This window comes from Pelodiscus sinensis, chromosome 2, assembly GCF_049634645.1.
Source record: "Pelodiscus sinensis isolate JC-2024 chromosome 2, ASM4963464v1, whole genome shotgun sequence".
Lineage (NCBI taxonomy): Eukaryota > Metazoa > Chordata > Testudines > Trionychidae > Pelodiscus > Pelodiscus sinensis.
In genome coordinates this window covers 63,333,107-63,356,874 of record NC_134712.1, presented here as the reverse complement: position 1 = coordinate 63,356,874, position 23,768 = coordinate 63,333,107, and the positions used below count along the sequence as shown (strand labels likewise).

At 43.9% G+C, this 23,768-nt stretch overlaps 1 protein-coding gene across 9 annotated transcripts in view; it reads left to right on the top strand.

The window, feature by feature from the left end:
- FAM110B (family with sequence similarity 110 member B) overlaps positions 1-23,768 on the top strand; it is a 172,271-nt gene that overhangs the window by 72,633 nt on the left and 75,870 nt on the right. The window contains exon 1 of one of the 9 annotated variants that reach the window (XM_014575076.3): positions 8,422-8,709. The exons of 7 other annotated variants lie outside the window; for them this stretch is intronic. The gene's annotated coding sequence lies outside the window, so the exon portion shown is untranslated. Of the gene's footprint in view, positions 1-8,421; positions 8,735-23,768 lie in introns of those variants that run through there. One more of the 9 variants, XM_006126151.4, reaches the window with a different exon arrangement.

Genomic DNA, 23,768 nt, shown 5'->3' with positions numbered 1-23,768 from the left:
TGCCCCAGGCTTCCCCGATTCAGCCGCTGCTAAAACTGACCAGCGGCTGAATCAGGGAAGCCGGGGGCAGAGCAGCTGGGGTGCTGCCGGGTAGGTCCCATAGCGCTGCCCCTCGGGGCTGTGAGACCCAACCCGGCAGCACCCCAGCTGTCCCCAATTCAGCCGCTGCTGAAACTGACCAGCGGCTGACTCCAGGAAGCCCGAGGCAGAGCTGCTCTGGCTTGGGCTTCCTGGCGTCAGCCGCTGATCAGTATCAGCAGCGGCTGACTTGGGGACACCTGGAGTAGAGCAGCTGGGGTGCTGCCGGGTTGGTCTCCACAGCACCGCTCCTCGGCGCTGTGGGACCAACCCGGCAGCCCCCCCAGCTGCTCTGCCCCAGGCGTCCTGATTCAGTCGCTGCTGAAACTGACCAGCGGCTGACTCCAGGAAGCCCGGGGCAGAGCAGTTCTGCCTCGGGCTTCCTGGAGTCAGCTGTTGATCAGTATCAGCAGCGGCTGACTTGGGGACACCTGGGGTAGAGAAGCTGGGGCGCTGCAGGGTTAGTCCAATAGCGCCGAGGAGCGGCGCTGCGGGACCAACCTGACTGCACTCCAGCTGCTCTGCTCCAGACGTCCCCAAGAGCAGCTGGGGTGCTGTTGGGTTGTCTCGCCGCACCAAGGGTCGGTGCTACCGGACCAACCCGGCAGCGCCCCAGCTGCTCTGCTGCTGGCATCCCTGATTCAGCCGCTGCTGAAACTGACCAGAAGCGACTGAATCAGGGACACCTGGGGCAGAGCTGGGCTATCGGAAGGGGGGGCTATGAGGGGTCTGTGGTGGCAACCCCAGAGCTCTCATAGCCTCCCCTTCTGATAGTCTGGCATATCTGATAATCAGGCACCCCCTGGGTCCTAAAGGCGCTGGATTATCGGAAGTTTACTTTAGTTAGCTAGTACTAGTTTCCTGTAGTTAGCTAGTACAAAGGCACCTGCCTGAATAACTATTTTTAAAGCAGTTATGTTGAAGATCCCCAGAGATCTAAACCAGTAGTATATAAATAAATACCCAGCAATGACATTGTGAAGGTTTTCCTCATGAGGATAAATTAGGTAATTCCCAGAATCAGTTTTAAAGCCCTAATGCCAACAAAATAACAGAACTTCTGTAGTGGTCTAGGAAATTCTGCCATCTGCTTTTTGTTCATAGGTCCCTCAGTATCCCAAGCCCCTTTGGTCATCTATTGGAGTTGTGTAGCTGAAGGCTCAGATCCAAAAAAGGGCTTAGTCCACTTTAGGTGCTTGTGTCCGACATATGAGTGCCACTGAGAGCTTCATAATCCTAGCCCAGCTTCTGGCTAATTCTGCAGGTTCTCAAGTCACTCAGTACCAACATTTTTGCCATTAAAAGTCGGTAAGGTGATGAAGCTCCTGCCACCTCATCCCTGATGATTGATGCTTATCCCAGGCCTAAGCCCTAGTGGGATCTTAAACTAGGCATCCCACAGGGCCCAATCCACTATCTGCTCACAGAGCACATCTAAAGCAACAGACAGTGGTCAGGGTGCAAGCCTCTCTTAGCGTCTGTAGCCAGTGGTAAGAGCATGTGAGACCCCCTGGTGGAATTCTCCCCTCTGCAAGATGTGCAGGAAAGATTTGAAGGTGGGAATCCCATCTCCCAGGAGAATGCCCTAGCCTCTGATTGGGCTGTGGGGTATTCAGGTCTTTTTCAGTCTATCCTGCTGAAGCTCTTTCGCTGCACGTAAATTAAGTCATCTATTTTGTATCTTGCCTTCTCATTCCTTGTCGTGCTAGATTAGTACATTCAGATGCCAGGTCATGAACAGAAGCCACTTCTTCCTGAAGCATTACATCTGTTTTACCATGATGGAAAGTGGTGCTTCAGACCTCCAAAGAGGGAAATGAGACTTAAATTCATTTAAACATCAACATATCAAGATTAAAAAAGGGAGGAAACTGGGAGGAGGGGCAGGAGAAGGAAAGGTGGTGACTTCTCAGTTACTTGTGTTTTCTTCACTGCTGACTAAAAACTCAAGTAACGGAGAAGAATCTTTGCTTTAGTACCACAAAATGTATGAGAAATACATTATTAAAAACTAGCCAATTAGCCGGTCATAAGACAGGATTTTTCAGGTCTCTCCTCCACGTCAGTCTTCTCTCCTGAGCCTCTGGTCTCTCTCTCTCCTCCTCCTACTGCCTCCCCCCCCCCCTTTCTCTCTCTCAGCTCTCCTCTGCCTCCTGCCTCTCTCTCCGTCTCTCTCTTTCTCTTCTCCTCCCCCTCCTGCCTCTCACTCAGGGGACTGCGGAGCTCAAACGGCTGTTTGGGCTCTGCACTCCACGTGCTGTATGGGGAGCGCAAAGCCCAAACGGTTGCTTGCGCTACTTGCTCCCCCGCAGCAGCCTGGCTGAGCGGCGCAGAAGTCAGCCGAGCGCCACGGCAGGAGGCGAAGGGGGGTGGGGTGGTGATGTTCGCGGTCAGGGGGCGTGGCCTGGAGCCACTGTCACGCCGCACGTCATCTCACCGTCCCCCTTCTCCTCCCGCCGTGGCGCTTGGCTGACTTCTGCGCCACTCAGCCAGGCTGCCGCGGGGGAGCAAGCAGCCGTTTGGGAACAGCCAGCATTTCAGGCAACAGTGCCCCCCCCAGAGGGAACAGCCAGCATTTCAGGCAACAGTGCCCCCCCCAGAGGGAACAGCCAGCATTTCAGGTAACAGCGCCCCCTCAGAGGGAACAGCCAGCATTTCGGCGTTACAGACTCTTAGACACTGGGCTACTATATATATGATAAGGCTGAGATATATGTGCAAAAAGTAATTAATGCATTTTAAATGACACAGAATCTTATTTGCAAAGTTACTCAAATATTTTTGCACCCCTGCCAAAACTTGTTATGAAATACTCATTGGGCTCATTGGATATTTGCACACAAATGTGCCTATATAAGCTATTACTTAAATTATTTCACTTTTGATCTACTTGAAAATGGATCGATTAATTTTCAATAGATGCTGTAAAATTCAGTATTTCTGGATGAGATGGATGGGTTAGCTGTTTGAAGAGTGGTTGCTTTAGTGATTGTATATCACAGTTCAGATGATGCATTCATAACTGTTCAAATTTGTAAATGGAATAAGCCTCAAATTTGAGGTTTCTGCTTTAACTGCAAATATTTATAACCAGTTACTTTAATGAATATTTTACTTGGAATGATGCATTCATTAGCCGTTTAAAAGAGAAATGAGCCAAGCTATATCATGGATATTTGTTCATAACAAAATCTTTAAAACTTGTTTACTACACTTGTTACATTTACTAGGCTTAAGAAAAAAAAGCCTAATTCTTTTGTTCACATTGTTTCACATGATAACCCACTCTGTAGGAGGAGGAGGTTCATATGTTGTTTTTTTAGTGTGGTGGAAAAAATCTTTGTCCTTACATAAATTGCTTCTGGTCATTTTTCTTTTTTTCTTTTTTTTTTTTTTTTAATGAGGCACTTTCCAAACAACATACATCCATGTTAGTGGTCTGCAGAATAGATATAACCAAACACACCTTTCACTATCCATTTGTCCTACTCGTGCTTATCACAACATGAGGTATAGTTCATGCTGAGCATCTAATGTCGCAACAACTAAGTGAATGGAACCAGATTATAATTGTTCCTTCAAATGAACTCTCTCAGAAAAATGGTGAAACAACACCGTATCACCCCGGGGCAAACACTCTTCACAAAATGATCACTTTATATCTGACCTCTTGGTCCCCTTCCTCAAGGGAAGCCTCTGCAATACTTTCAAAAGATAAGCGTTGGAGCTTAAATGCATAACCTTGAGAGACTCTAAAAATCATGGACTCAATAGACATACTAGTTTGTCTCCTTTCAACGAATGGAAACATACTAACTCTCCTTTCTCCTCTGATTATGGAGGTGGTAATTGTGAGCATCTTGATGCTGGACAAATCTTGAGAGACTGATTTCCATCGTTATTGAACACCTATATCTCCATTCAGCTTTTATTGGAATTTTGGATTCCCAAGTATTCTCGGTTTCCTTACCTCTTCATTACTCACATTCACATCTTTAATATATGATCTACCGGCCCTAGAACAGTGTTGTGAAACCTAATTTTCTACAGTACTTTATTTGAAAATCTTTGGGGTATGTCTGTACCTGCCATTTAAAGCGCAAAAAGTCCCTTTTGCGTGTGCTTATTGGATAGTCTTTTGACTAGTCAGTCCCAGCTTCCGGCCTCCCTCCGTCCCTCTCTGCTGCCTCTAAGAGATAGAGGCAGCAAAGGAGGAGGGGGAGAAGGGATACTTCAAAGTGCTAGCACCTCACAGCTGTGCAGCGCTGCCGCTTTGAAACCCCAAGGTAGCCGCTGCACAGCTGATCTGCAGATCCAGCTGACCTCAGGAGAAGTCCCCTGCTGATCCTGCATTCTGGGAAAATGCCACGCAGAGCCCGGGATCAGCTAGTGATTCCCCAGCTAACCGCGGGCTCCACACAGCACTTATCACAATATGAGGTATACTTCATGCAGAGCATCTAATGTCCCAACAACTAAGTGAATGAATCCAGATTATAATTGTTCCTTCAAATGAACTCTTGCTTCCAGGGAAGTGCCACATGGAGCCCGGGGTCAGCTGACCCTGGGCCCCTTGCAGAATGCAGCGTAGCATGGAGTCCATCAACTAGTCAATTAACTGCATTTTAACATCCTTAAAACAAACGTCTTCCACTCCCCCTGTAATACTCCAGGGACTTTGAAACTCCCCCTTTCTGTTTTCTTGGCTAGTGCTCACTTATCATCTGGCTAAGTGACAATGGCTGCTCCATGCAGCAACCAATCCCCTGCTTCCAGCAATTCTGAGCTACTGGACCTGATCGATGTTTGGGGAGAGGAGGCTGTGCAGGGAACCAGGGAATTGAACTCTGTTCCTCTTCCCACATGGCCTATCTTCAAAATGGAGAGACCTGCACTTTGGGACAGCTGCTCTTAGTACTCGGCTCTCATCGAGAATGGAAGTGCTGCAAATGTGAATGCAGTCTGACACCTTTGGAAATAAGTGAGGAAACTCACCAGTGCTTTTCTTTTGATAGTTCTGTATCACCAGTGAAACTGACTGCATGTGTAAACATAGCCTTAGACACAAAAGAAATACAAATATTTTTATCTGAAAGGAAAAACTTTATTAAAATTGCAAATACCATGTTGAGGATATATATACTTATTTTTATATCTGTTTGTTTTATTCATCTCATTTTTTGTTTCTAAGATAAGGTATTGGTATCCCTTTTTCTTATAACATATTAAATACTGTTGAACAAATGTTGAAGGAAAGAATAGTATGTCATGCTGCCTGCACTCAGTTTTTAATTCCTAGCCAGATACAGCTTTGTTTCTTTCGGAAATTTAGTCCCACATTTATACAACGTAACAAGCTTTTATTAATAGTTTTAACTAACATTTAAAAAGCTATGGTTTTATTATTAAATTGTCAGTAAATTTGGACTTCTAACACTATATGTAAATTTAACAGCTTTAATGAAGTAACACATTTCAGTTTTTGCTATCCAGGTAAGAATGATGTATCAGAAATATTTGTAAACATTTAATAGCATACAGTAGGGAGTGATTAATATTGTGTGGTGTTAGTGATAAGAAACTAAAAAACTGAAGTGGAAAATGCTGGTATGGGCACATACCAACTCGCTTTGAGTAATTTTTTTTTTAAACTGTGTGAGATCAATTTGTATATGTATTGTCCCCATGAATAAATGGGCATAAGGGACCATTTTTAAACTTGATTGTCTAAGGTTATATAATCTCTCTATTTGGCTATCTTTGTAAAAGGTGCTTAGCAGTAAACTTAAAAAGTACTAAGAATCCATATTGTTCTGTGGGAGATGTGGCTACTCAGCTCTTCTGAAGATCAGGCCATTTTAGTTAGGAGCCTAGCTATGATTAATTTAAGACTTCCAAATTTGAAAACTGGCCACTGTCGATTTCTAATTACATAAGAGAACCAGATAGGCTCTAAAAACTTCAGAAATTTACTTTCTGACTGTTCACACAAATGACTTGTCATACACTGTCAAAAGTACTAAGGGCAGTAAACTTAAAAAGTACTTTTACAAAGATAGCCAAATAGAGAGATTATATAACCTTAGACAATCAAGTTTAAAAATGGTCCCTTATGCCCATCTGCTCATGGGCACAATACATATACAAGTCAGTATAGCTTAGATCTACTTGCTGTGTGGTCTACACCATACTGGCTTGACAGGAAAAACTGTCCTGTGAACTTACTCGTCTCATTTCAGTGGAGTACCAGAGTTGACGGGAGAGTGATTGGTGGTTGATATATCAGGTCTTCACAAAACCTGATAAATCGATTCCCAGCAGATCGTTCACTGCAGTATCAATCCTGGCTGTATTGGGAGACAAGCACTACATGTCAGATAGCTGTTTCAGAATCTATAAGATTCCTTATTTTATGGCACTAGGCATTAGGGATGTCAACGTGTAGTTGACTATATGTAATCTTGTTGACCACATGCACCCCTCTCCCTCACCCCCATTTCCTTCCCCCCCCCCCCCCCACCTTTGTATCAGATAAGAGAGGCAGCAATGTAAAGGGTGATGGGTGCAGGCTGGAGCTTATATGGGAAGCCGGCTTTCAAGTAGGCTCCCCATGTGTGCTGGCTCTGTGGATCCGCCTTCCCATCCCCCGCTGCTGCCTCTCTCTCAGAATTCCCATGGACAGGGTCTGCTGCTGCAGAGCAGCCTCTGTCTGCAGAGAGCTTGGACCCCCACAGACAAGGGCTGCTGCTACCCTGCCCTGCTGCCTCCTTATCAGCAGCCAGTCTGCGCAGGGAGCTGGTTTTTTTTAAACTTCCCTCACGGGCTGGCTCCCGCCTGCCACCTTATGCTGCTGCTTCTCCACCTAAGGCAGCAATGTCGGGTGGTAGAGAGCTCCCCAGGAGTGGGGCCACGGGTGCGCTAACTGCTGGCAAACTCCCAGGACTATTGAATAGTCGTGTAACCTCTGAGATTTCATGCGTTTATATGACTATTCATTTACATGACATCTAACATCCCTACTAGGCATGCATTCAAAACATGTGCCTAAGATTTAATTAAGTTCACCATGCATATGGGGAATATATTGACGATGAATATTTTCTAGATTGACTACAAGACGGACCTCCCTAGTCTGGCACCCTTAAGATCTGACAGATCTCGAAGGAGGGAGTTTGCCAGACCAACGGAGGTCAGCCCTTCTGCTGACAGACTCTGGGCTCTCCCAGGATCTGTCAGCAAATCACCAGGCTCCTCCTGCTACTGGGCTCCCAGCTCCTCGGCCAGACCTGGGGCTGCACTGCCCCATGACTGCCAGACTCAGATGCCTGGGGGACCGCCGGGGCTCTGTTGCTCCAGGGCTGTGCTGCTCTGGAGCTCCATTGTCCCAGGACTGCTGGGGCTCTGCTATTCTGCTGTTTAAGGGTTATGCTGCTCTTGGGCTATGCTGCTCCTTTGCTGCGCTCTCCCACGGCTGCCAGAGCTCTGCTGCTCTGGAGTTCTGCTGTTCTGCTGCTTCACTGTCCCAAGGTCACTGAGCTCACCTGCTCTGTGCCCAGCAAAGCTCCATGGCCAGCAGTTGGCTGCAGGTACTTCACAGCCCTGAGGCTGCCCTGGGATGCTAGGACTCCACTATCCTGAGCGGAGGTTCTCTGGTCCAGGGGCTCTCTTGTCTAGCAACATCCATGGTCCTGTTGGATCATGGATGTTGCCAAACCAGAAAGTCCCGGACCAGAGAGGTTCAACCTGTAGTAGTTTGTAAAGAAGCAGAAATCTGTATGGCATCCCACTGTAGCCTGAGAGAAAATTGATTCCAGTTTGGTTTCCAAATGTGCATAGAGTTTCCCAGTTCAGCAAGGTATTTATGCACATGTGTAATTTAAAGCATGTGCGTAATTCCCTTGACATGGTAGGATTTTTCATGTACCGAGTCACATATGCTTAGGTACCTGGCTGAATTGGGATCTAAATTGCTATGCTAAATTCTGTAAATAAAGCAAACTGAGTTGTGTAATTTTACAATACTACTGGTAATGCACACAACAGAATCAGAATTCAGAGATACAGAATAAGATGCTATATTATATTGAAATATTTTATTGCAATATATATAACTAACGTCTGATTTTGAAAGTGCACTGCTAAATACTACCCATTTTTTCAGAGTTCATGAAAAAACAATGTTTAAAGCACTTCATTGTATATGGTGGACTTTTAACTGTAAGCATTTAAATTTATAAATAAAACCACATTTGATTATCGTGGTAAATGGTTTAATGTATTGAAATTTAGTTTTGCTCATGTGCTCTACTTCAGTAGCACTGTGCTAGCAAACAGCTATAATTAGATTAGCAGCCTGCTAAACAGTGGTGACAGAATCTGAACCTCAGAGAGCATGTGCTGGGTTCTGCATGTGCCTTTCTCTGATTGGCTGCAGACCTTGCTGCTTGTCAGTTTGATAGGTTTCCACAGTAATCTTTATGCTGCATTACAGACATAGATACAGAGGTACTGTGTTCGTGTAACGGTGGAGGTGCTCAGCTTGTAGCACTAAAAGAAAGCACACAGATGAAAGGCATCAGTCTTTGTTATATAAAAAAATCAGTACTTAACGACTGCTAGCTGCAAGCAGAGGTCAGTGAAGGCGTTTCAATTCACGGTAATTACTTTCAGGTCTTTATCTCTCCCATAAAACACAGTCATGCATGAAATGAATACTGTTAATCATGTAATCTATTTAATTTTATCTTGCTTTCATTAATATCATGTGTACTCTAGTGGGATAGCCATCAGATTACAAAATATGTCATTACAGAGTGGCTTTAGCAGGGAAATAGAATATATTTATATGGGAAAATTTGCTTTCATGTGAAACCTGGAACCTGTGTATGTGAGCGATTTTATTAGTTCCCTTTTGTTATGGTAATGGCTATATTGCATTTATTTGGGTCTCTTTGCAGAACAATTAAATTAGCAGCATATAGGACTTTCTTTACATGGAGATGAAACTATTCTAAATAATGAGCTGTTAAAAGGATAATTCAGAAAGATGTATTTTAATTATATCAGAGTAATAACTATCCTTACGTTTTTTGAAAAGAGGCTGAGGAATGTGGAGTAATACGGTATTGTTCTTTCAACAAAGATGCTTGTAGCTTTAGTATTTGAGTGGATTTTTGTTTCGCTCTTTGAATTCCCTAGTAAGTGGCGGATAGGGAAACCCCAAACTAGTATATTGCAGCATATCCTTTGCTGCACCCACAGATATTGTTCCTGAAGGCTAGATTTTGTCCCGAAGCCTTGTTTGTTGTAAGAACTGTCTCTAACATTGGAATGAAACAACAGGTATATGGCAATCTTTTCTTCTATGATTTTGGGACTTCCAAAATGTGAGCACCATTTTATAATCTCTTTCAGATTGTAACCTATATTAATTAATATGAACTTTCTTATAAAAACAATGACAGTTTAGAGGATATATTTTCAGAAGAGAAGAAAAACAAGCACTGAGCAATGAAGTCATACTACTTATGAAGGTAGTTGACTACTAAAGCTGACTATTAAAACTTAATGATTTTGTCTCTGTCAGACTGTAGAGCCTACATAAACTTGAATGTTAAGTCACCATTCATCCAGTTGGCTCTCTGCCACCATGCGTCTGAGGTAATAGTAGACTGCTTTGGCTAATATCAGAAAGGTATAAGGAACTGTGGTTATTTTAATATCGATTTTACACCTTCACATCACCTACCAATGAACTATTGTGTGTGTTCTGTCCAAACTGTTGCAAAATACGGTTGTTCACTTCTAAAATACTGAATCTAAAATAGTGTAACCCTAAGTAATGTAAAGTAATGACCCATAAAATTCCATATTGGTCACTCGCTTGCTTAACTTTATTTGTAAAGTGGTATACATACAATATATGTGAATGTTTCATAATGTGGGGTGCTTCAAAAATGAAGATCTTTTATCTGAATTCATTCAAAAATATTTGTACAACTGTAAATTTCAAATGCATACTGCCATTATGATTTTAGGGCAGGACACAGTATTGCCAGCAAAAGACTTATTATTAATGGTTATTACTGAAATCATAAAGGGAGCTCAGTCACTGTCTGCTTGTATTGTCTGCATTTTTCTGAGCTTTAGTGCTATAAGGTGGTTTTACTGGTGCAGACTTTGAATATAACCTTCCTGCATAGCAACAGGTATTGCTTGACAGTGATGAAAGGGGAGAATGTGCAGGCAGAATGTTTTTAGCATATACGAGTTTTCCCTCCTATTCTCAGAATTATTAGCTAACTGTACTTACATAGCTTTTAAGTTAATCCACATTATGTGCATGCTTTAAAAAAGAGATTTCCTGATGCAGTTACCTAGAATACTTTTTTGACATGAGTCACTTGAGGCATGTATGATAGAAATGCTGGTAATGGTTTAGGGAAGTAGGTAGTTACAAATCTCCAGCTGAGTAATGTACTTAACAAAGCTGGACTGTTTTCATTCTAAGTGAAGACAGCTTATATACTTAATAAACACATGCAGTGAACTAATACTGTGTAACTGAAAAATGATAATGACTTCGTACCTGAAAAATTTTCTTACTCATATAGGTAACTTGGCCCATATTTTAAAAGTGAGCATATATTTTCGTGATGATGTGTAAAACATTGTTAAAAGAAAACGCACATTGTAGTTATTTATATCGCGTTGTTGTTTTCCTAATAGTAAGACATAAACATCTTTCCGTCTCTTAGGTGTGACTAGCATTGATGACAGTGTAACTTCCAGTGATATTGTTTGATTATCAGCGAGAGATAAATTGTGTTTTTAGAGGAGAAAGCTTTGTTTTCAGTATGGAATGTATTTTCTGTTCCAGCAGGGTTAGCAAACATTCGATTTAAGCAATAATTCATACAGATGACCTTTTTGAGTTTAGTCATCTCAGCTAGAACAACCTTTTTTAAAACTTTCAGATAGAATTTTACTACATTACATTTACTATGTGTTTCAGCTAGTTGGCAGAGTGTGTTGGGATATATTTTAAAACTAAAAAATATTTTAAAACTATCCAGTGTTAGAAAATGTGTGTGTTTCACATACTAATTGTACTGTGACCTCTCTTAGTGTAGCTCTTTTACCACTGGTATGTGGCATTGTAGCATGTTTCAGTTTTCATTAAGTCTTATAAAAAACTTTGCTATTAAATCTCACTTTCTTGTGATGTGAAAAATGAAAAAATCCTGATGCTCAGGAACAGTGTATGAATACTTACATCCAGGACAGTGTTTCAGCAGTTAGCCCATTGCAAATATTAAATTACTTAAGAATAATTTATTGTATTTAAAATACATTCTTGTATGGTTCAATGTGATTTTATCATCTTTGCTATCATAGTAGGCATCCATTATAATTCAGTGGCATCATAATGACTTTGTCTACCAGTATTTTCAGGATCAGTCTGATTTTTTTAGCACATTATTGATTGGCCTTTCAAAAATTATATCTAGACTGAATTTGAGTATATACAGTAGTCTGACTACCATTAACTAATAGTGTTACACTTGCTTGATTTACTAAGGTATTATGTCTTTTTACAGTTAAATATTTAAGTGAATTTCACTCTACTTAAAACTACACCAAATCTAAAGAGGAAAGATTATTCTTAAAGTGAATGTATTTTGTAGTTGCTTAGCAATAAAAGAGATGATATGAAAACAGTCATATGGATTTAAGGTATTACTCAAGTGTTTGTTCTGTAGGATTTGTGGTTGGCTGTTTCATGTTTGGTAAAATTAAGCAAGAGCAAACAAGAATTCCAGAATATAAATTTCTAGCATTGTTTTAAAACAAGTAAAGTGAGATTTTGAGTCCTAAAGCACATTGTCACTGTTGAGGGCAATCTATATTATTTCCCCTGAGTGGCGCATGAATAACACTCACTTCTACACTTCCCTCTCCTCAGCCATCCAGGGCCAGTGAGCCTGGTGCCAAGATATTTATCGGCCCACATGGGATCAGTGGACTATAGTGTGAGGAGTTGGTCCTTGGAGCGAATGGCTGGCCTGGGGCAATGGTGCACAAGATGGAGCATAGCAAGGATAGCCCTGCTCTGCCCAGCCTAGCATGAGGGTACTGTTGACAAACCAGCAGCTCCAGATGCATTGCCAGTGCACCCCTTCACTTGGGGGCAAGCCTGCACCACTCCACAACACCCCCAACCAAAAGCCCCCCTCCTGTTATATCCCGGCCCACCCCCCAGTAAGAGATCCACCCACAACTGCACCGTGCCCTGCCCACCACCACCCACAGTACTCCTGCCCATAGATCTCTATGCTCTGTGCTCACCTCACACATAGCCCTACCGCCCCAACTGCACAGCACCCCTCGTAGATTCACCCTGCTGCCCAGCTCCACAAAACACACAAACCTCCCCCAATGTCCCACCACAAGCCTCCCAGAAACCCACTCCCCAGTGAACTAAGCAGCACTGTTTGGAGGTGACTGTATCTGCTGGGCTGAGTTTACAGCATGGTTAGGCGCAGTCCTGAGTGGGATCACTTCAGCTCCGGCTCCTCAGGAGCTGCACGGTCAGCCAGGCTAGAGCAGGCCCAGCCCCGGCTAGCCTTCCTCAGAGCCTCACTTGCCCAGCAGTACCCAGCCAACCCCCTGTGCTGCATTACTCACACACTGACCAAGACCAGCCCAGCTTCTATATCAGTCCCAGGAAACCCAGCCCTAGCAGGTAGAAAGGGCCCAACAAATGGCTGGCAGCAAAGTCCATTCAGAGCTAGAGCCTTACAGATCCCTTCCACGTGTGGGGCCAGCACCTTAGCGCCATTGTAAATCCAGTACTGCAGCCATTGGCTCTCTTGATTGGAGCCTGCATCTTTCTCCTTCCTGACCAGAGTTTTTCCAGGCTGTCTACTCCCTGCCTACATTGTGATAATCCCAACAAGCCACACTGCCTAAACAGGCCAGCATCTTTGCTAAGCTCATTTCCCAAGGGCTTATGAATAGCCTTATTGCCAGCAGTCACAAGTTATCAGAGTTCTTTCTGAGCACTCACATTTATTTTTAAGGGGCAAGTATTATAGAGAATGTAGAACAGCACAAGTTCCTATACTATTTCTAAAAACTCACCAGTGTTCACCTGTTAGTCTAATGGAGCCCAAGTAGGTCAAAACCCTTCCAACTTTTCCCAGAAAAGATTCCTACCACTCCCACATGCTTGATCAGAAAGAAGGCCCTGAGTCAGTGTAAACACAAGCTGTTTATCCAAAAGTCCTTTCTTTCTTAGCTGATCACAAAGGTGGTGCAGGTTGTGCTGCAGCACTCCATGACTTGAAAAGATTTCCATTATAGACAGGATTTACTGTTTGATTTAGTGGCCTCCAGTACCTCCACTGTAAACGTTGTTCCAGCACCCCGGTTGATCATGGAGAATCCATTTTGAACGAGTATATTTGAACTCTTCAAGTCATAACTTGAAGGTACTTCTCTGGTACCTGAGTCAATTAGCATATTGTACCTTCAATGGAGAAGTTGTAATCACCTTCCCCCATAGAATAGCATGCAATCTTTGGCCCAATACAATACATAAACATCATACAGTAAGATCCCCCAAAGATATTATTGGAGCTTGCCATATGTATCTCGCACATGTTTGTTTTCTCTGCTTTCTTAATTCAAGTGCAAAGGTTACTATTGTATATGTGTGACCAACCATATTTGTAATTCTATAAATATGCATAACTTTGTTAGAATTCATTGAGAGCCTCTTACATTGATTAGCTTTTGTTTTGGTGGTTCGTTTTACTTTTAAAACATTTAGGTTTTAACATTTTGGGGGCAGATTCTGCTCTTAATGTGCCTGTGCAGAGTCTAACACAATGGAGCCCTGATTTTAATTGGGATCTCTAAGCACTATGACAATACATACAATCAATCAAAGATAGTGGTAGCACTATCAAACCTAGACAAATTGGAGGACTGAGCCAAAAGAAATCTGGTGCCGTTCAACAAAGACAAGTGCAGAGTCCTGCATTTGGGGTGGAAGAATCCCAAGCACTGTTACAGGCTGGGGACATACTGGCTAAGCAGCAGTTAGGCAGAAAAGGACCTGGGGATAACAGTGGATGAGAAGCTGGATGAGAAGCTGGATATGAGTCAACAGTGTGCCTTCTAGCCAAGAAGACTAATGACATTTTTGGGGTGCATTAAGAGGAGCATTGCCAGCAGATCTAGAGACGTTATCCCTTTATTTGGCACTGGTGAGGCCACATCTGGAGTATTGCATCCAGTTCTGGGCCCCCCTGCTACAGAAAGGATGTGGATGCATTAGAGAGGGTCCAGCGGAGGGCAACCAAAATGATTAGAGGACTGGAGCACATGACCTACGAGGACAAACCTGAGGGATTTGGGCTTATTAAGTCTGCAGGAGAGAAGGGTAAGGGGGGATTTGATAGCAGCCTTCAACTTCCTGAAAGGACGTTCCAAAGAGGATGGAGAGAGGCTGTTCTCAGTAGTGACGGATGGCAGAACAAGGAGCAATGGTCTCAAGTTACAGTGGGGAAGGTCTAGGTTGGATATTAAGAAAAACCATTTCACTAGGAGGGTGGTGAAGCACTGGAATGGGTTCCCTAGGGAGGTGGTGGAATCTCTATCCCTAGAGGTTTTTAAGTCCCAGCTAATACCTGTAATGTATGGGACATGTCTTGTATTATTTAGTAATGCTAACTGGAGATGGGCATGAGTATAAAAGTTTCAATAGGTCTCTAGAAGGGCAAACGTTGGTTAGAGATGTAAAATACCGTTTAAGAAGTTAACCTGCGTGGTGGGCCCAGCTGAGCTGGAGTTCCCTATGCCTGAGTCAGGTAGGGGTTGCTCCAGTCTGGCTGGACTGCTTGTTAACCCGGTAAGCGTGCTAGAAAAGGTGATGCTTACTGAGTAATCAGTTAACCCTTTACAGACTTAATGTGGGTCAAGGCTCTTGTCTAGAATTAAACCTTTAGTATGCCTCAATATTTGCCCATTTTTATCAGTGATGGTGGGAGGAGTAGCAGTATTACAGAAATGCTTAGGGGTACCTGCCCAAAAGAGTGTACAATCTAAATCCGTGGTCACCAACAGGTCGATTGCGAGGCGTCCTGTCCGCCCCGCCCCCATTTCCCTCCCACCCCCAAGAAGCCCCACTACCTACCTCAAGTGAAAATGGAGGTAGTGTCGGCTTCTCAGGGAGGGACAGCAGTCCCGCAGCTTAGCGCCACTTCCAGCGATTCCAGAAGTGCGCTAGCTGCTCTGCCAGGTGTACGGCGGGAGGGAGCATCGGCTCCCTGCACCGCACAGGAGGGGTGAGTCAGCCCCGGGGGGGGCGCGTGCGCGGGGTGTTTCCCGGTACATGCGGGGGGATCGGCCCCGGGGCAGGCACGTGCAGGGTTTCCCTGCACCTGGGGGGTCAGCTCCGGGGCAGGCGCGCTCGGGGCTTCTCTGTGTGGGGGGAGGGTCGGCCCGGGGCAGGCACGTGCTGGTTTCCCCTTGGGGGGAGAATCCTGGGAGGAGGCAGATGCAGGGGACTCTCTGCCTCCACTGGCACCCCACTTCCCAGCCACAGAACGCTGTCCCCACTCCCCTGTCCTCAGCTACAGAACTCTGTCCCTATTCCTGTCCCCACTTCCCAAACTCTGTCCCCACTGGCACCCTGTCCCCAGCTGCAAAACCCTGTCCTCTGCCCTCCCAGTCCCCTGTTCCCTCTCTCCAGCCCCCAGCCGCAGAACTCTGTCCCCACAAAATGTATAATTATAAATGCATAATTATAAATGCTTCATTTTAGATTTAAATAGCATGAATAAAAAACAGACCATTTATTTCATAGCTATAAACACGTGATTTTAATTTTATATATTGCATAATTTAAAAATAAACTGTTTATCAGAGTGTGTAAGTAAGGGCTGGGGATAGCAAGTGATGGACAGGAGGAGAGGAGAGAGGGCGGGGCGTCAAGGAAGGGGCGGGGAAGTAGATCTTTGCCTGTTCTGAGATTTAAAAAGTGATCTTGGGTGTAAAAAGTTTGGAGACCACTGATCTAAATGGATAAGAGAGGTGTAATGGGTAACAGGAAGAGAGAGCCACACAGAAAGATAGCAGCTAATTGGCAAACCTGCAACTAGAACCCAGGTCATCTTGGTCCCAATCTAATATTTTATTCACTAGACCATGCTACCTTATTTTATAGTGGTATTAGCCATAACAATAAATCTATCTGAACAGGGCTTAAAAACTTAAGATACCTCTGCAGCAGACTGGGACCTTCTCTTCGTTCTGTGTTGACTAGTGCCTAGCACATTGGAGCCCTGGCCTGTAGGCACTATCTGTAATCAAAATAATGACAGTGCCAACATTTGCAAATTTAAATGAATAATGATTGTGTGCTCTTTCTTGTATATCATTTTTAAAACTTTCTATTAATAGATGTTAAAAATGAAACTTGCTATAATAACCTCTTCCTTTTGTTTTCTTTCCCTACCTTGCCCTATTTCACTTTTTAATCTTTTCTTTCCTATAATTCATCATGGCTGTCCTCCAGAAGTAAGGCTTATAGTATGAATACCCCTTTATATTCCTAAACACTTACTTACCCCCACCACTCTTTACACAAAAAAATCCACCCTATTTGAGCAGAGTTTTGACTTCCCTCCTCCCCTCCAAAGTGCAAGACACTGTAAAGTTCAATGGGGATTTTGAAGTGGGAGGTAGTTGCTAGAGTAATGAGCAGCTGTATAACACTCAAAGATAATATTATTTCCTTTATTGTTTTCATTGCCGTATCCTCTGTTCTTTATATTTAGGTCTTAGATATCTTTCCCTCCATCATGTGTTCCAGCTCTGCCCTTATATTTTTCAGTCTTTCTCATTTTTCTTCTTATGTCTTTCTCTTTGCAAGCCTGTCTCTGTGTCTCCAACCTGAATCCATCCATTCATCCCATTTGTACACAACATTGCATCCATTTTTGCTGTTCTGTACAGACCATTTGAAAAAAATGTTCCTGCCACATAATAGCTAGGGTCCTCAGGTCAGGTGAGAAGATCCCCTGTCCAAGGTAACACCCAAGTGAAGAAGGTGTGATTAGCAGACAGGGTGGTTCTCTTGCCAAGAGTTCCAGAAATTTTGGGAGTTTGGAGTTTGGGAAGAGAGCCAAGGAGTTCAATAGTGATAGAAATGTAGCCGTGTTAGTCTGGGGTAGTTAAAGCAAAATGCAGGACAATGTAGCACTTTAAAGACTAACAAGATGGTTTATTAGATGATGAGCTTTCGTGGGCCAGACCCACTTCCTCAGATCAAATAGTGGAAGAAAGTAGTCACAACCATATATACCAAAGGATACAATTAAAAAAAAATTCATATTTGTTCATTTTTTTTAATTGTATCCTTTGGTATATATGGTTGTGACTACTTTCTTCCACTATTTGATCTGAGGAAGTGGGTCTGGCCCACAAAAGCTCATCATCTAATAAACCATCTTGTTAGTCTTTAAAGTGCTACATTGTCCTGCATTTTGCTTCAAGGAGTTCAATGTGAGCCATGTTTAAGCTGGTGTGAAAATTTCAGGAGTTCATATGTAAGTGACTGGCTGAGATGAGGTTGAAAGAAGAGTGGAGCCAAGTGAGAAGCCAAGATGTAAATTTGATTTAAAACATGTACATCCCATAATATTTTAGAAGCCGCTGAGCACCTACTGCCACCTGCCACCTAATCATAATGTCCTCTTTACAATATCATGCTGCTGGTAAAGTTAGAATAAAAAGTATTGTTAACATAAGGGAATCTTTTTTTTAAATCAATTTGTCATTAAAGCTTAGAAAATGGAAGCCTGAAATTCCACATCTGTTCTCATACGTTTTTTGAAAAATATCTTCACCCCTGTCTCTGTTAGGGATGTTAAGTATCAGTTAATTAACTAATTGAGTAGTCGATGGAATTTCCATCGACTACTTGATTAGTTGATATGGGGGGGAGCACTCCTTCTGCAACTCTGCACGTCAAAAGTGCAGAGCTGCAGCGGGTCAGCTCCCGGGGGCAGTGCGAGGCCGGGATTGAACAGTTCCAGCTCACACCACCCCCAGGACCACTGCAGCTCTGCTCTGTACCTCAGAGACGGTGCTGGGGGGAACCGGCTTTTAGGTCAGCTCCCCCCAGCACCGGCTCCTACTCTTCCCCCATCCCCTTGCTGCCTCTGAAACAGAGGCAGCAGGGGAGGGGGGGAGTAGGGGGAAGCAACTAGTCAAGTACTCATTCAGCTAGTCGCTTACATCCCTAGTCTCTGTAGTTACATTGTGCTCTTCATTGAGTAGGATCGTTCATCCTCTCACAGGATGATTCTTGTTCCCTACAATAGTTGTTAATTACATTCATAGTCCCGGATGGCAGTCTGCAGCAAGTGCAGCCGGGCTGATGGCAACGACCCCACGAGGCGTAGACATACCCAGGGGCAGCTCTGGCTCCATGTGGCCGAGTACTGTGGTGTTCCAAGCGCGGGCACTCAGGGCACTCCAAGACAGGACTGCTTTGCTGTCCCTCATCGAGGTAGACAGGTAAGGGGGGAATGCTGAGAACTGTCTGTCTGGGGTAGGAGTAGGGTCCCTTTAAGCACGGAGCTCAGCTAGCCTCAGGCAGTAGCCCCACACACTAAGTCCTAACCTGATGCCCTGCCGGCACTGGTTCCAGCCAGCCTTAACTTCAGTTCAGGATCCACTCAGTGTGGATATGCTATTTCGAAATAGCAAAATTTAAGTTAATTCGAAATAGCACTGTAGTGTAGACATACCCGAAGAGAATTGGCATGACCATATATACCAAAGGAATACAATGAAAAAAGTGAACACATTATTAAACTGACAAATCAGATTTGGCATAGAAGGTGGGATGAGGGAGAAGGAGGGAAGGAATAGCTATTTATTAGTCAATGAATGGCTAATTAGGAGTATTAAGTGGGGAGCTATCTTTGTCATGGGTAAAGTAATTAGCATCTTTGCTACGGCCCATTCGTAAAGTGTCAAAATTAAGCATGAATGAAAGTTCTGAAGTTTCCCTCTGTAATCTGGTGTTAAAGTCTCTTTGAAGTAAGATGCATGTAGTAAGGTCATTAAGACTATGTCCGGGTAGGTTGAAATGCAAACTGACAGCTTTTTCCTTGTGAAGTTGTCTGATTTGTGGGCATTAATTCTTTGGCAAAGTGTTTGAGAAGTCTGTCCAATATACATAGCAGAAGGACACTGTTGGTACATGATGGCATAAGTTATATTTCTGGATGAACAGGAATATGTATTCTTGATCCTACAACTGACATGGTTAGGTCCAGTGATGGTGTCACCAGAGTAAATATGTGGACAAAGTTGACAACAGGGTTTGCTGCAAGGGAAAGTTCCAGGGTTGGTATTAGTGTGGTATACCCTATGGTTGTTGGTAAGAAACTTCCTGAGGTTAGGTGGTTGTCTATAGGAGACAATGGGTTTGTCCCCCAGAGCCTCTCGGAGTGTAGATTTGACACTTTAGGAATGGGCCTTAACAAAGATGCTAATTACCTTATCCATTACAAAGATAGCTTCTCCACTTAACACCCCTGATTAGCCATTCATTGACTTATAGCTGTTCCCTCCCTCTTCCTCTCCCTCTCCCTCGCCCCACCTTCTGTACCAAATCTGATTTGTCCGTTTAATAATGTGTTCACTTTTTTCATTGTATTCCTTTGGTATATATGGTTGTGCCAATTCTCTTCCAGAATATGATTTGAGGAAGTGGGTCTGGCACACAAAAGCTCATCACCTATTAAACCATCTTGTTAGTCTTTAAAGTGCTACATAGTTTTTCCTTTTGTTTTAGCAAGAGCAGACTAACATGGCTACCTCTCTGTTACTGTCAAGTCAGGGGGTTTCAACCTTATTCTTCCTGAGGGGCTCCTCTCCCATGCTTTAAAAACTCCATGGGCCAGGTGTATCACAGTAACTGGCTTTCTACATATAAAATCCATGGCTGGCATTAGGGGTGAGCAAGCAGGGCAGTTGCCTGAGACATCATGCTACAGCCCCTCCGCTTAAGCTACCTTGCTCAGTCTGTAGCTTCAGTTGCATGTGGTGAGCTTCAGGGCCTCTTCTGTAGTAGATTTTCTTATTATTTTGGTGGCGGAAAGTGGGGGGAGGGATGCATGAGAGAGAGAGAGATGGTATGTTTTGTCATGTCATAAGTTTTTGAGTTTTGTGTGGTACTTTGTTGACTAAATTCTCTAGGATATTTATCAAGGTTACAAAGTTTGTGCAAGAGTCCAAAATTGTTTCTTCTTCCTTGGTATGCAGTTGTCCCTGGAGCAGGAGTGAGGAGGAGGAATTGAGTGCTATAAGGAAGGCAAAATGATATTTCAGCCAAAAGGCATAGACTGCTCCGTCCCCATCAATGCTAGTTTTTTGAACACCAGTTTCCCAGATGGTATAAATGTACTTGAACTCTTTCATAATTTGCTCCCATTGTAAACTTGTTACACTTCTCTTCAGTCAGAGTAATTTTATTTTTTCATATACATAAATACTGCTGCCTTTGACAGGAAAGGAGAATGTATTCTAAATGTTCCTTCAATGGGTAGTGAACATCTGCAGTAAAACTTTTATATTTTAAAGCAGGGAATCAAACTAGGGATGGAGACTAATATAAAAACTTTACACCAACTGACAAGCTTCACTCATTGCCAAAGAGGGTGTGATTTTCGATTGTACATCTGATGAAATAACACTCATTTTTTTTACCAGCCTAGTGAATCACACACTAAGAGCCACAAAATTTGTGAAGCATTTCAGCACTTGGCATGCTAGTTATTAAGCTATAAATCCTATAATTCTGGGCAGATAGGTATCTCAACCTGCTATTCCCTAGAAATTGTGATCTGCATATTAGGTATGTGTTAAAATTATTGCTGTTTGAAATTGGCTGGTGTTTCATGCATTTTAGCATAGAAATATAATGCCCTTGCTGACAGTAATTAAATTTTGTTGTCTGATTTATTTTCAAGCAACTTAATTTTACAGCTTGTATTTTGTTGTTTCACAGATATGCAGCTGCACTGAGGTTTTTATAATCTAAAGCCATTCATCTGCATTAACAAATGTTCTTTTCCTTGTCAGGTTGTGTATTTTTTTGGTTTGGGGATTTTTTTAACAATTAAGTTGCAGTTGTTAACAATCTGTTTTGTGAATATTTCAGTTGATATAGTAAATGACATAATCCCAAGAGAAAGCATCCTGTCAGTCAAAACAACTTAGAACAGATATAGTTTATAAACATATTGTTTAACTGGAAATATAAAATAAGGATGTCAGTGAGTAGTTGACTACATAACTACTAGCTCCCCCCCTCCTGCCTCTGTATCAGAGGCAGAGAAGGCTTAAAAGCTGGTTCCCCCCCCAGCACTGTCTCTGCAGTGCTGGCTTTCCCCGCCTACGCCCATGCACTGCTGCCTATGAGAGCCTACGGGGGGTGGGACCGGGGGAGTCTGCTGCAAAGCAGCCCCTGGCCACAGTGGCCCGGGGTCGCCACAGACAGAGGCTGCTCCTGCAACAGCCCCTATCCACGCAGGGCGAGCCCGAGGCATTCTGGCGCCACGGGCACGGCTGCGTGGTGCCACACCAGGGCGCATGGCGCACGGGCAGGCCCGCCCCCCAAGGAGCGCAGGCTTGCCCCCGGGGCGCACGGCGCATGCGTGGCCCGGCTACGGCCCAGTCCGGCCCGGCCGTCGCTGCTGGCAAGCATGCCGGGCCGTATGGGGCCCCACAGCTGTGGGTGAAGGGTGTTGCTCGCCGGCGCCACAGGAACTGGGCGTGCGGCACCTGATGGCAGCTGTAAGGGACGCCGCGCACCCCTTACAGCTGCCATCATGTGCCCCCCATTGGTTGGAACCCTGGGCAGCTTCCTATGCCTCCATCCAGTCCTGTGTCCACGGGGAGTCCCAGCTCTTTGCTGGGATCATGCACGGATAGGGACTGCTGGACCCGGTGCAAGCCAGGACTGAGCAATCATGGCTTAACCCAGCTTGCGCTGATTCCAGGAGCTACCCCTGATGTGGCTCTACAGTTTAAATGTAGTAAGAGCTGGGAATGCAAGGTTTAATTTTAATTTAGTTTAAATGTAGTAACAGCCCAGTTGCCTGCATGCCCCATTCTTACTACCTTTAAATTGCAGAACTGCGCAAGAGTTGCTCCTGGACCCAGCATGAGTTGGGACTAAGGAAGCCTTCCCATATCAACTAATAATGTAGTCGATACAGATTTTATCGACTACACGATTAGTGGATTACCTGCCTATTAGCATCCTTAATATAAAATCACATGACTTTCTGCAGAATAGCTAACATTATTCTTAATTTGTTTCCCCACATGAATTCTAGGAATAGATCAGCATTAAAGAATAGCAGAGAATAATAAAACATTTTGCGCACCAAATTTGTTGACTCTTTGTTTTGTGTGTGTTTATGAAGCTCTCAAACCTTAGGGATTTTTTGTGATATTTTGAAGGCCCATAATTTGGGAGGCAGTGTGTTTTTGTTTTTGTTGTTGTTTGAGTAGGTTTAGAATAATGAGCAGTAAATAAGGCTTGGGACCACATACTGAATGATGCGGATGAAACAAATATGCATTAATTGTTCATTAAGTGAGCAGCGTCCACACTGTGTATTAAATGAGGCAGAGATCCTGGGGGGATAGGGCGTGGGAGGGGAGTGAAAAACAGTGTGTGCTAATGTAATTAAAGACCAGATCATAATGCATACAGACAAGGGGGCATGAGCAGCAGATATAATAGGTACTTGCCCCAGCTGCGAGACCTCCCAATTGCAGGGTTTGGAGAAATGTTTTTAATGTGCCTCATGCAGGTTCTGGAGTGTCTGAGGAGGTAAAATGTGCTATTCAGAGTTCTGAGTTCGTCAGTAATCTCTCTGTTGTAGCCTGCCCCAAAGTCTGAACCCCTGTATTTCATACTTGTGGTTGTAGCAGAAAAACTTTGTACGTGCTATTTTAGGGGTGATGAGGCCTGCATTCTTCCCCCGCCTCCCTTTTTTCCCCTATATCTGATGAGCCAGAAGCAAGTCTTTGGGAACATACACCACTTAAGATAAGCATTGTTGCCAGTATAGCAAGAACAAGTATGAGGTAAGGGTAAAAGGCAAGAACACATAAACAGTTCTGTTTACCCTAATGTACTGATCATGTAAACAGGGCCAAAGAACAAGAAGATCCAGATCAGAACCAGATCAATAACTAACAGCTAAGCCCTACCTCAGCATGTAATGAGTAACCCCTGGAAATTTCCAAACGGCCAAACAAGTCGGGAAAACTGTATTTAAGGCTGCCTCAGAGCCTAACAAATCGGACCTCACCGATGGGCTTTGGGTACCAGTACCTCGGCAGCTGAGACAACCTCCCATTTCGTCCGCAGCGTACCCAGGGTCTCAAGCTTGCAGGAAGGGACGTAAGATATGCCACTTCTTTGTTAGGTTGTTCTTCCATTTATGGGGCACAGCTGTTAGCTGTCAGGAAATAAACTACTTGTGTTTGACAGATACCTGTGTGGCTTCCTTTGTACTTTGGAAACCCAGTGTCAGACCTTAGACTTACTCTGGCCGGCTACAGTGGTCTGCTTAAAGTGAAAGCTC